General features: G+C 43.8%; 1 protein-coding gene across 6 annotated transcripts in view; it reads right to left on the reverse strand.

Annotated features, from left to right (window-relative positions):
* PHLDB2 (pleckstrin homology like domain family B member 2) overlaps positions 1-12236 on the reverse strand; it is a 243949-nt gene that overhangs the window by 199033 nt on the left and 32680 nt on the right. The window lies entirely within an intron of this gene.

The raw sequence follows: 12236 nt of genomic DNA on the forward strand, positions 1-12236 counted from the left end.
GTGAACTCTGCTTACTTTGCACTCTTGCTGACCTAGAATCTTTGAGCTCTACATCCAGGCTTATCCATTACAGATCCCTTCCTTCATATTTTTTCTAGGATAGGGAGGGTGCAGCTGATCCAGTGTTTTGGTGAAGAAAGATTTACCTCCAGGAAGCTGGGCTTTTTTGGGATACTGTGAGAAATCCCCATTAGATCAACTTGGAGAGTGAGGCATAATTGTAGAAATTCTTTAGACCTCATGGACTACATAGTGAATCAATATTTGGTTTATAAAATAGATACCATAGCCCATAAACCATGAACACTTTGGAAGTACGTTGCAAGAGTAGAAAAGGACTTTCCATACAAATTGAAATGTTGCCCTTTGCACGTTACTAATTGCTTTGCTATCCTCCTTTTCCTGCTTCCTTCCTGCACCACCCCCCACCAAGTTCCACTTAAACAACAGAGAGACGCTTAGAATTGCTCCCTGGAAGAAAAGTTATGACAAACCTAGACAGCATATTAAAAAGCAGAGATATTACTTTGACAACAAAGGTCCGTCTAGTCAAGGCTATGGTTTTTCCATCCAGTCATGTATGGATGTGAGAGTTGGAGCATAAAGAAAACTGAGCACAGAAGAATTGATGCTTTTGAACTGTGGTGTTGGAGAAGACTCTTGAGAGTCCCTTGGACAGCAAGGAGATCCAACCAGTCCATCCTAAAGGAAACCAGTCCTGAATATTCATTGGAAGGACTGATGCTGAAGCTGAAACTCCAATACTTTGGCCATCTAATGCAAAGAACTGACTCATTTGAAAAGGCCCTGATGCTGGGAAAGATTGAAGGCAGGAGGAGAAGGGGACGACAGAGGATGAGATGGTTGGATGGCATCACCGACTTGATGGACATGAGTTTGAGCAGCCTTCGGGAGTTGGTGATGGACAGGGAAGCCTGCCATGCTGCAGTCCATGGGGTCACAAAGAGTCAGACACAACTGAGCAACTGAACTGAACTGATACTTAGAATAGGAGGACTCAGGAATGTTTATGTAATAAAGGGGATTCTTGCCCAGATCCTGTATACTCCAAGTATATAGGTAATTTCCCAGTCCACAGTTAAATAGGGCCTAGCCTGAGGGTCACAAAGAGTCAGACACAGCTGAGTGACTGAGCGCGCGCACACACGCACACGCACAGTTCTTTAAGAGCACCTTCTCGAATAGCAGTCATCAGGATTTCTCATTCCACTCATTCCCGAGCATCAGCCCAGGGGCCTGCTCTGTGCTGCGCACGATGCTCAGGGGTCTCCTGCCTCTGGCTTTGCTGCAGAGGAGCTCAGTTTCTTGAAAAAGAGCTAAATTAGCCTCAACGCTTGCATTAGCAGCTCTTCAGGGCTAATTGTATAGCGAAGCAACGAGGAAGACTTAAATACTTTAATTGAGACATTAGTATCATTTCCATAAACTCAATGTACATTCTGAGTTCTCATTAATTTAGCAACAAAGTGTAAATGTAATTGCAACTGTAGAAAAATATACTAATTCTGCTAATTTATGTATACAGAAAAACAAATCTAAAATAATTGTTCTCTGAGTTAAATTTCAAGCCAAAGCTTCATTATATCCTCTATAATTACATTTCTTGGACATTCTCTTCTCCTTCTTATGTAACGTCCCAAATAAACCAGATTCCATGCACATGAATTGCATAATGTTAAAATAATGTACAATTAGAAGATGATTTGGATGAGGCTGCCAAAAATCTGGATTAGCTATCATGTTAGGGTTTCCAAACTCCTTTTCTAACACCTTCTCTGCCATCAGAGTGCTTTGAGTTGTGTCATATTCAGATCACACTTTCAGCATCCATACTCTGCATCTTCCCACTCTTACTTTGTGACTCATTAGTCTTTCCAAATTAACATCTACATGCCCTTCTAGGATTTTCTTCCTTGGTTATTCACCTTTTTAAGATAGAGAGTATATAGGAGGAAATGGTCTTGACTAAATAGATTAGGCCAGAATTCTTAATGTTTGCTTTCTAAGGGTGTGAACCAACCATGCATCTGGCAAAGGATGCTGCTGCTGCTAAGTCTCTTCAGTCCTGTCTGACTCTGTGCGACCCCACAGACAGCAGCCCACCAGGCTCCTCTGTCCCTGGGATTCTCCAGGCAAGAACACTGGAGTGGGTTGCCATTTCCTTCTCCGCGGGCAAAGGATAGGCCAAGTCATTTCCCTTTGATCTGTTGCTCTTTGTTTTCGTTTATAAATGATGATGATCCCTACTGATAAGCTTGCTGGAAGAATGTAGATCTCACCTCTAAACTCACCAGAGCAGTGCTCTGAGACAGTCAGTGCTCAATAACTGATAGCTGTAATTATCATCATTATGAGGAATTCTTATGACAAAGCCTTTGTATTTTTCCTTATATCTCACATAACATTTTTAAACATAACTTTTAATTTGGTCCCCCTGTTTCTGCAGCTCGTTCCTGATGCCATGTCCCTCACATCAGATGCAGGCGAAAGCCAATCCGTCAGGAGTATTTTCCTGGTTCGTGGCTATCCTGTTTGGTATCCCAGCAGCACAGAGGGGCGGCAAACTGGTGAATGAAACCACACCCAAGCTTTGGAGTGGATCAAAGAGCCAGATAACGAAAATATTTCTCTTAGAGCTAGGTTTGGCAAGATTCTCTGTTTAAATTAAAAACACTATGAAGTTTGGGCCTAGTAAATTGAATATTCTTTGAAATAAAAAGGAGTTAACATGATAAAGGATGTGGCAGAGCTAGGATATACACATGACTAAAATTATTTCAAGTCATCTTTATTTCAGCTTCTTTTAAAGGATGAAAACAGGGGAAAAAAAGCCATGAAAACCACCCCAAACTCCGACAGCAGTGCCCCTTCCCAGGACCCGGTATTTCTTCTCACATTTCTAGTCCTGGCACTTCTTCAGTCAGCACATCTCAAACCAGCTGTGCCAAGCCACTCAGCGCTTTCATCCCCAGCATTTTCCTATCTGATCGCCACCAGTTTCCCGGAGCTGGAGTGTTGATTAGCCCCAGAACTTGTCATCAAATTTACTTGTTTCTTTTGACTTTATTAATTTCTTGAAACACCTAACCATCCCTGAAGGGTCACTAGTCAGAGGGTAACTCTGTAGCCTAACAGCATGTTTAGAGAAACACCTGGTGGGAAATGCATTCCTGCAGCCCAGCACCCAGAAAACTCAGCCTCTCCCGGGTCCTACCTGAGAGCTCTGAGAGCACCCAGCAGGAAGGAGGACCGCCAGCAATGGAGCCACTCTCCAGCCACTGGCTTTCTCTTCTCTGCTGGGCCTGCAGTCCTGCGCATTTGGAGCAACAACGTGCGAAGGGGTGCATTCATGGTGCCAGGTGCCACCGGGCAGGTGTTCCTAGACCTTGGCTGAACGGAGGGGTCACCTTTGTGCTGAATACAGTCCACCCTCCATATCAAACAACCCTGTGTCAAAAATACTTCAAAAAATTCTAGAAAGTTTCAAAAAGCAAACTTGAATCTGCTGCACACCAGCAACTGCATGTAGAGTTTTGACATTGTACCAGGTGTGATGACTGGGGAAGGACACGGCAGCCCACTCCAGTGTTCTTGCCTGGAGGAGCCCAGGGACGGGGGAGCCTGGTGGGCTGCCGTCTACGGGGTCACACAGAGTCGGACGCAACTGAAGCGACTTAGCAGCAGCAGCAGCAGGTCTGATAAATAATCCAGAGATGATTTAATATGTATAGGAGGATATGTGTGGGTGATGTGCAAATACTATACCATTTTAGAAAAAGAACTTGAGCATCCATGGATTTTGGTATCTGAGGGGAACTTGGAACCAGACCTTCTGGGGATACTTAAGGATGACTGTATATATGAGCTAAATGCCACTGGCAACTTTTTCTCTAGCTAAGCCAGTTTGGCTCCTTTGAGTCACCCAGTATCAGCACAGCTTTTCCAGTGAGAAGTGGGAAAGAAAAGGGGGCACGTAAACAAGTTTCTAACTCGAGAGATGCTGGTGGCAGCATCTGCTATGGGATGTTAGGAATAAAGTTAAAAGTCCAACTAGACTTGGTCTGCTAGAAAATCTGTTCTGTAGTATCCAATAACTTATGGAGAAGAAGCATAAACCCTTTGCATGCTAATTTCCTGATTGGTAAAGCAATTAAGTTTATTTGTTTAATCAACAAAAGCTTATTAAGCAGGTATTCTGCCAAGCAAAGGATATATAAAGACATAAAGATAATGTTACTGTCTCTGCCTGAAAGAGAAATTCAAGTAAACGAATCACGGCAATCCAAGGGCGAGACGATTCCCAGTTGTGGCAGGAAACACAAAGGCGCGGAAGCACACTCCGCAGAGATCTCAGGAGTCAGGGAGAACCCTACCTGAAAGCCAGCTTCCTGGAGAGGCTGGCTTTCCTGACTTTGCGGAGCCCCCAGCACCCGTGTCTGTTCTCCTGTGCGTTTGGTCTCATGCGTTAATGCTCATTGAAGGCAACTGGGAACTCGATAAAAATGAGGTTCCTGAGCTCCCACGCCAAGAATCTTTGATTATGCTGCTTTGGAGCAGAGCCTAGGAAACCTTGTTAATTTTTATTAACAAGTTTTGTAGGTGATCCTGCTAAAAGTAGTTCTCAGACTGTACTTTGAACGATGTTGTCGAGAATATTGAATTTCCCTGGTCTCTTTCACCAAGGATTCTTCTCAGACCTTTACAAATTCAACTCTTGCAGCAAAAAAGATAGCTTCTTACCCATTTGCTGCATTGCTTGCTTCTATGCTTAAACCCAGGAAAAACACTCTGGGAATCAGAAGTGTTTGATTTGCAGGAGTGGGAGTGGATAGAGGAGGGGACCTTGGCCCCATCTCTCTGCGGAGAAAACCCAAAGTGCATTCCTCACACACCCCAGCCCTCCTTCAGGAGACAGAGCTGCGGGGCCTCTGAAGAGAGTGAGAGGGAGGTGGTCTGGGTGGTGTTTCGTTTATGAAACCCTCCCTGTCCCTGAAGCATGTGGACACAGAAAGCAAGCAAGTTTGTTCTCCAGGAGGAGGGAAGCCGTTTGACGAAGAAAGCCACCTTGAATATTCTCTTGGGGGAACTTTTACCTGTGAATTTGAACCAAGAAAAATGCTAATGCAAATGAAAACGAGAGTTTAGACTTGGCTGGGTCCCTGGCACAAACTTTGTAAGAAGCATGTCATTCTCAGTGTCTAGAGAGACCAGGCTGATCTTGGCATTTATCAGCCCAGGGAACAGAGCTGTAAAAAGCCCTCCAGCTTTGGGAGTGAACCCATAGTCACAGAAACGTGTAGCCTTTGCCATTTCGATGCTACATCCTTTCAAGGGTTTTTCTTTTCTCCCTCTTGTCTTCCTTCTACTTCTCTTTTCCCCTTTAAAAATTATTTTACCTCAAAAAGTATAAAGATAATTTATTTTTTAAAAAATATATCAGAAACATAACATTAGATCCTTTTGAAAATGCAACTTACAGAACTTTCCAATATCACATTGAAAAAGACTTTCTTCTGATCAGTCTCCTTTTGAATGATAACAATAATAATATCATAGATTTTGGGCCATCAGATCCTTGACTAGCCCATGGGGACTAGGATTTTTATCACTGCTTCCTTCTGCTCATCTTCCAGGTGGAGACTTAGAGCACTGAGATGTCAGATTTTCACTCCTGATTTCCAATCCCACCTTTATGATATATGAACCATGTAATATTGGCAAGTTACTTCATATCTCTGAATAAGCTTTTCCACTCTTGAGATGGGTACAGTAACATGAGCCCTTTCGTTGCAGTTCTAGAACAGCAGAAGCTAAAGTATTTTGTACATTCTACGGCAGGGTTCTCAACCTCTGGCATTTAATGCCTGATGATCTGAGGTGGAGCCTGTGTAATGATAATAGAAATAAAGTACGTGATAAATGCAATGTGCTTGAATCACCCTGAAACCATCTCTTCTCTAAGCCCTGCCCTAGTCTGTGGGAAAACTGTCTTCCGTGAAACCAGTCCCCGGTGCCGAAAAGCTGGTGACCGCTGCTCTAAAGCATTTTCCTAAATGTGTTCCTTTAGTCTTACTCATATAACCCGGTGTGTGCGTGTGTGTGTGTGGTGTGCCTGAGCCTAAAGATTTGTTATTTCTGGAAAGAAAATATAGTGTGAGGGTCACAGAGTCTCAGAGGACAGCCATTTTATATTTGCATTAAAAAATAATAACAAATAAGTGTCAAACTAAATTCACAAAGTCTTACTAATTGGTACTCACTGAGGAAAAGGTTACCTACACATAAATGCACACACTGGGAAAGTCAGAGAAAAAGTAATGTGCAAACAAAGATCTAAATACTTGCTGAGAGGTGATAAATGCTTCCCCAGACAGACTTGCTACATCCCAAAGGAGCCTGCTATCTGGAAAAATACATTGATGATGTAATGGGAAACTTTTCCAGAGGAAGCACCTTCTGCTGAGGGAAACGTGGGCCTCTGGCCACAACCAGTGATTTTCAGCATGTGTCTCTGGCCTGTCCTCATTACCTCAGTTTTCCATTTATGAATTGATGACTCTGCTCCTTTCTCTGAAATACTGCATAGGAGTACTGGAAAATGAAGTAAATTTTGTGGAATTATATGAGAGGCTAAAAGATAAAGTAAGTAAAATTCAACAATAGATTTTTATGGGTGAATTTATCTTCAAACTGCTGAGATACCGTGGCAATCACCAAATATACTCAGCCCAGCAGGATTCTTAATCTCCGTCTCGCTAAACCATCTGTGTTTCATCAATTCTCACCCATCTGCCCAAACACTGAACAGAGAAGCTAAAGATCACACAGCTTTGAGATGGAACAACACACAGAGGGTTGGAGGGAAACTTTCTAAAGCAACAGATTATAGACAGTGATGCACAACTAGGGTCCTAAGAGCACGTATACCATTTTCACAGGCGCACTTTTCAACCTGGGACATCTCGGACACGAGGAAGCCAACTCTCTAACATCCCTGTCCCTTGAACATGCTTGAACGTGCTTCAGCATGCCATCGGCCCTTCGGCTCTGTTATTTGGGGATATATTGATGAGATTCCAACAAAAGCGTGATCTAAAGCTACAAAATATTCAGATTGGGGTAAAAACAGATGATGAAATTGGGCAGTGACTTGTGAGGCCAAAGAGCTTGTCCTTATAATCTCTGGGGTGTTGTAATATGGGGAGAGGATGGAGTCTGACAGCTTGACCAAGGAAGGCTTTGGACTGAAGTGGAAATGTTTATTTGGACTTTGGGTTCCTTCAGATACCATCAGGCTCTAATAATTTGGACTGGCTTCCCCATCCTCCTTTTGACTTAGGTGCTTAAAGGAACTTAAAGGGAATACATCTCTCTCTCCCACAGAGCAAGCCACATCCAAACACATAGGGTTTCACACACAATACTGAGGTCACTTACTCACTAAACAGAAGTCAAAGCCACAGGGATACTGATGAATGCTGCCCTTAGGTCATAAATAACAGTCCTGTTACATTGGCTCTTCACTAACAATTTCCATCTGGCAACGCTCACGGCTGCATGTCTGATCTCGGGTCAGAGGTGAAAGGGAGGCAGCCGTTCACTGAAGGCATTGTTTTCATTGGTCCATAATTAAAGACTCAAGACATTGCTCATCAGTGGCCAGAGGGCTCCACAGGCGTTTTGTGAATCTCTTCCTCTGGCAATATGAGAGTGGGAGTTAGCTGGATGGTATGCTGAAGCATTCCAGACACGAGTCTGAGCCTTGTCTCTGAGGATCTCTGCACGTAGGTCCAGCTCAACGATGCAAAATAAGCGGGCAAGGCAGAGCAAACTCGAGGAACACAGGCGGTTTGGAGTGATGAAGGTTTGCAGGAAGACATTGGAATCCCCAGCAGTTGTATGGCCCTTTATTCAGCAAGGGGCCCTTGACATTGCTGTGGCAGTAATTCATGTATTTGTGGCTGGATCAGAGGGTGAGGGTGGGGACTGACTGGCTGGCTGGTGGGCAGACTTGCCGCCCTCCAGATCTCCTCCACTGTCCCTGAATTCTTGTGGCTGGTGAGTTTCACTGTTTTCATCCATGGGGCAGCGGTTAGTCTAAGAGAGGGAAGGGTCCTCTTCAGGTCATCTTTTTAGCACCAGACTCTCACCAACTGCCCCTTACACTGTCTTTCTCTGCAAATGCATCATAAGCTTAGCCTGCCATTTACAGAAAATAATCTGACTTCAATGCAGAAAAACATTTGTTACAAACTATATATACACATAGGTAACTTAGCTGTTGAACTCAGGTTGACTCAACAGGGTTGGCTTTTTAAAAAACTGTTTATTTTATATTGGGGCATAGTTTATTAACAGCATTGTGATAGTTTCAGGTGTAGAGTAAAATTATTCAGTTATACATGTATCTGTTCTTTTTCAAATTACTTCCCCATTTAGGTTGTTACATAATATTGAGCAGAGTTCCCTGTGCCATACAGTAGGCCCTTGTTGGTTATTTATTTTAAATATAGCAGTGTGTACATGGCCATCCCCAACTCCCTAACTAGCCTTTCCCCCAATTTCTCCCCCTCAACAGGATTTTATGTTAAAATCTCCTAGTTCTCCTCAACAAATATCATCACTTTGTAATTCTGCGCCACAGCAACCCAGTTTCCAGTCATGATCCCCTACAACTAAATGATGTAACTTGCTTGTACATTACTCAGGTTAGTAAAAATTTATTTCTCAAGTCCTTTCTATAAGGGAAAAGTATACTCACTCGCTGCTCTCTGCTCTTGTTTTTTCTTAATTTTCTTTCGGGCACTTCGCATCAGATCCGTTATCTCTCTTTCCGATTCTCTTTTCTAATCTACCTTCCAATCTCCACCCTGTGGGGCTCCCCTGGTGGCTCAGAGGGTAAAGAACCTGCCTGCCCCAGGAGACCTGAGTTCCATCCTTGGATCGGGAAGATCCCCTGGAGAAGGGAATGGCTACCCACTCCAGTGTTCTTGCTGGAGAATTCTGTGGGCAGAGGAGCCTGGTGGGCTGCAGACTGTGGGGTTGCAGAGAGCAGGACATGACTGACAGACTAACACACAGCACCTCAGCCTTTAGCGCATCCCAGCCCCGTAAATTCTACCTGCTTCCCCTGTGAGACTCAGCTCACGTACCTCTCAACCTGGAGCTTAGAAAATCAAGCCTAACGCATTACGGAAATTAAAACCTCTCCAGACAAATTGGCAGCGACATTGTAAAAAATGATATTGTGGAGAACAGTAGCTACAACAAGACAGATATTCCCCATTGCTGGTAAAGCAGTGGACCTGTGACAGTAGCTAAGGGTAGAGCTATTGAGAATGGGATCAATGGTAATCATACTGGTTACCATTTGCTGAGCGTCCACTGTGCCAGACATAGTTCTGAGCACTTTACATCTTATTTAATCTGACAGCAGCTAAATGAAGTCACAATTATCATCTACACTTTCAGATAAGGAAAGTAAGTTTTTCATGTTTCACCGACCATAAACTGGTAGAATGATTTAAACCCTTGACTGCAAGAATTTAGAACAAAACAAACAAAAGACAAAAACCCTCTGCTCACAGTGAAAAGGCCTGTTTTCGGTCTTGAGTTCTGTCACCAGTAATATTTTGATTCGCTGGTCTAGTAGCAACAATCTGCAAGAGGTCAATGTGGAAAAACAGCAAGTTTTTGCAGGTACCCTTTCACTGGCATGAGGGGTTCAGACCATGAGACCAGAAGTATGAGGAATCGTGCTTTATCCCAAACTGAACACAGCTTTCCTCCACTTATCTGCACCCAAATCCTTTGGTGCGTCAAGTCCTGAGGAAAATCTCACCTTCATAGACCTGGGGAAAGTTCCCTGTGTATAATACACCGAATTACCTGAAATATTTCACAATAACCTACAAGGGAAAAGAATCTGAAAAAGAATATATGTAACATATATAAGTATATAATATATATATATATATATAAAGCACTGTGCTGCACTCCTGAAACTATGATATTATAACTCATCTATGCTTCATTTAAAAAATGCTTTAGAAATAAAAAAAATCTCTTCATTTTTTTGTTCATGATTCCCTGTCTCAAATCAAGGTGACCACTATTCTAATCTGACCAGAATAACCAAATAAGGACTTTGAGATCAGATTCCTTAGTGAGGTGACTTTCTTAGTTGATACAATGCACTGAAGGGATGTCTTTGCTTTAATACCCCAAGGATATCGGTGCCCCTGCAGCCCCTCATGCCTAGTAAGAACCCAGTATGGGTTTGCCAAATAAAAGAATGCCTTGCCTTAGTTTATGCCAAGTTGGGAAAATGGTGCATTCGTCCAGGCTGGAGTATTCCACATTTCACAAGCTTTTCTAGAGCAGATGTTAAATAGGGCCCTGCAGAGGCTCTGTGAACCCTCTGAAATTACACGAAAATTCTGTATTTACATGTGGGAGTTCTGGTGAGGGTCTTCAGCATTCATCAAATTTTTAAGAAGATTCTTGAACCAACTTATTTAAGAATCACTGCTTCATGGTTTACAAAACAGTTATGCTTAATTATTTTGCTTGATCATGTCAATATCATGAGAAAGATAATGATCCTTAATTTACAGAAGAAAATTTGAAATTGAGAAAGACGGCACAGGTATTAAATTTAAAAGCCTGGTGTTCTGGCTCCAGACTTCTGTTCTTTCCATTTGCAGTGTGTGTGTGTGTGTGTGTGTTTGCAGAAAAAGAAACAACAATGAAATGTTAAGTGGATTCTACATGACTGATCAGAGATGGGATCCTCTCTCCCTCAAGAGTCAACAAGTAGGTCCATGTCTTCCCACCCACCTACTGGCTTCAATGCTTGGGGAATTGGCTCTGGTCAGCACAAGTCCTAATGCCTCCATGGATTGTTAACTAGCAGAGAGATTTAAGAAGCAGGAAAGAAGACACATCATCACTTACTTTTGAGCTGTAGCTTCTTTATCTATATACCAGAGTTTACAAAATCACTTACTCCGACCTGAATACATTTCTTTCTCATGTTAAAGGCAGCTGAAGGCGTTAAGTGATTTCTAGATCAATCGTCTTTCCTGGATGGTTTGTACTACCCGACGTCTGGGACTCATTTTCTCGTTTGAAGAGTGAGGGTTTTAGGACCAGATTATTTTGTGGATGACTTTTAGCTCTGAAGAGCTCTGTCTGTAATACTGTTGTGGAAGAAGTGAATAAGGTGGGGGAAGGGAAAGTATAAATGCATGAAAGCAGCCACTTTATCAGGGCTCCTGGAGCCATGACTTCGCGTTATCTTCCTTCACTGGTGTTTGGATTCATCCGAGATTTTTGCTCACTGCACCCTGAGTGCCAGCATCACCGCTTTCTCCTGCCACCTCAGGTCTAATCCATCGGTCAGTTTAGTGCACTTCACCCACAGGCGCTGGCGGAGGGAGCCGGGGCGAGGACGCTTGGTGCCTGCGTATTTCCTCCATCCTCTGTCTCGTTCCCCTGGACCCTGGAGGGTGTTGGTTTGATGCCCTGTGTAGGCTTTTCAGTCGGTGATTCTGCAAGCCCTCCTCTGGATTATATCACCCAGGGATTAACACGTTCTCACACAGCCAGGACAATGTAAGGCTTGGAAGACTGAATCTGACTCATGAAAAGTAAGGGGAGTTAGGGTTCAAGTCTGAGCAAGCGGGCTTTGTTTCCTGCTCTTTGGGATCCCAGTCATCTTGTTGCACAACTCTGGGAGGCGCCCCGCTGTTGTTTTCCCTGTTAAAGGGGTCCCTGGAGCACAGTTTTAACGCACTGTGGTGGGAGTCGCGCCCCCTGGAGCCGAACGATGCTACTGCCCTGCTTGGGATGCTTCGAGTACCTTCATTTCAACTCATAGAAGTTAACATCATCTGGAGGTTGAAAACTGAGGGTTGGGGAGTACTTTCATCATGGTGCCCTTAGAAAACCTGGCAGAATTCCATATCAGCGTGTGTGTGTGTGTGTGTGTGTGTGCGCGTGCGTGTGTGTGCGTGTGTGCGTGCGTGCGTGTGTGTGTGTGCGTGCGTCCGTGTGCGTGCGTGCGTCCGTGTGCGTGCGTGCGTGTGCGCGCTGTTGTGTCCAACTCTTTGCGACCCCGTGGACTATAGCTGTCCACCAGGCTCCTCTGTCCACGGGATTTTCCAGGCAGGAATACTGGAGTGGGTTGCCATTCTCTTCTCTAGGGGATCTTC

Source organism: Odocoileus virginianus, chromosome 25, assembly GCF_023699985.2.
Source record: "Odocoileus virginianus isolate 20LAN1187 ecotype Illinois chromosome 25, Ovbor_1.2, whole genome shotgun sequence".
Lineage (NCBI taxonomy): Eukaryota > Metazoa > Chordata > Mammalia > Artiodactyla > Cervidae > Odocoileus > Odocoileus virginianus.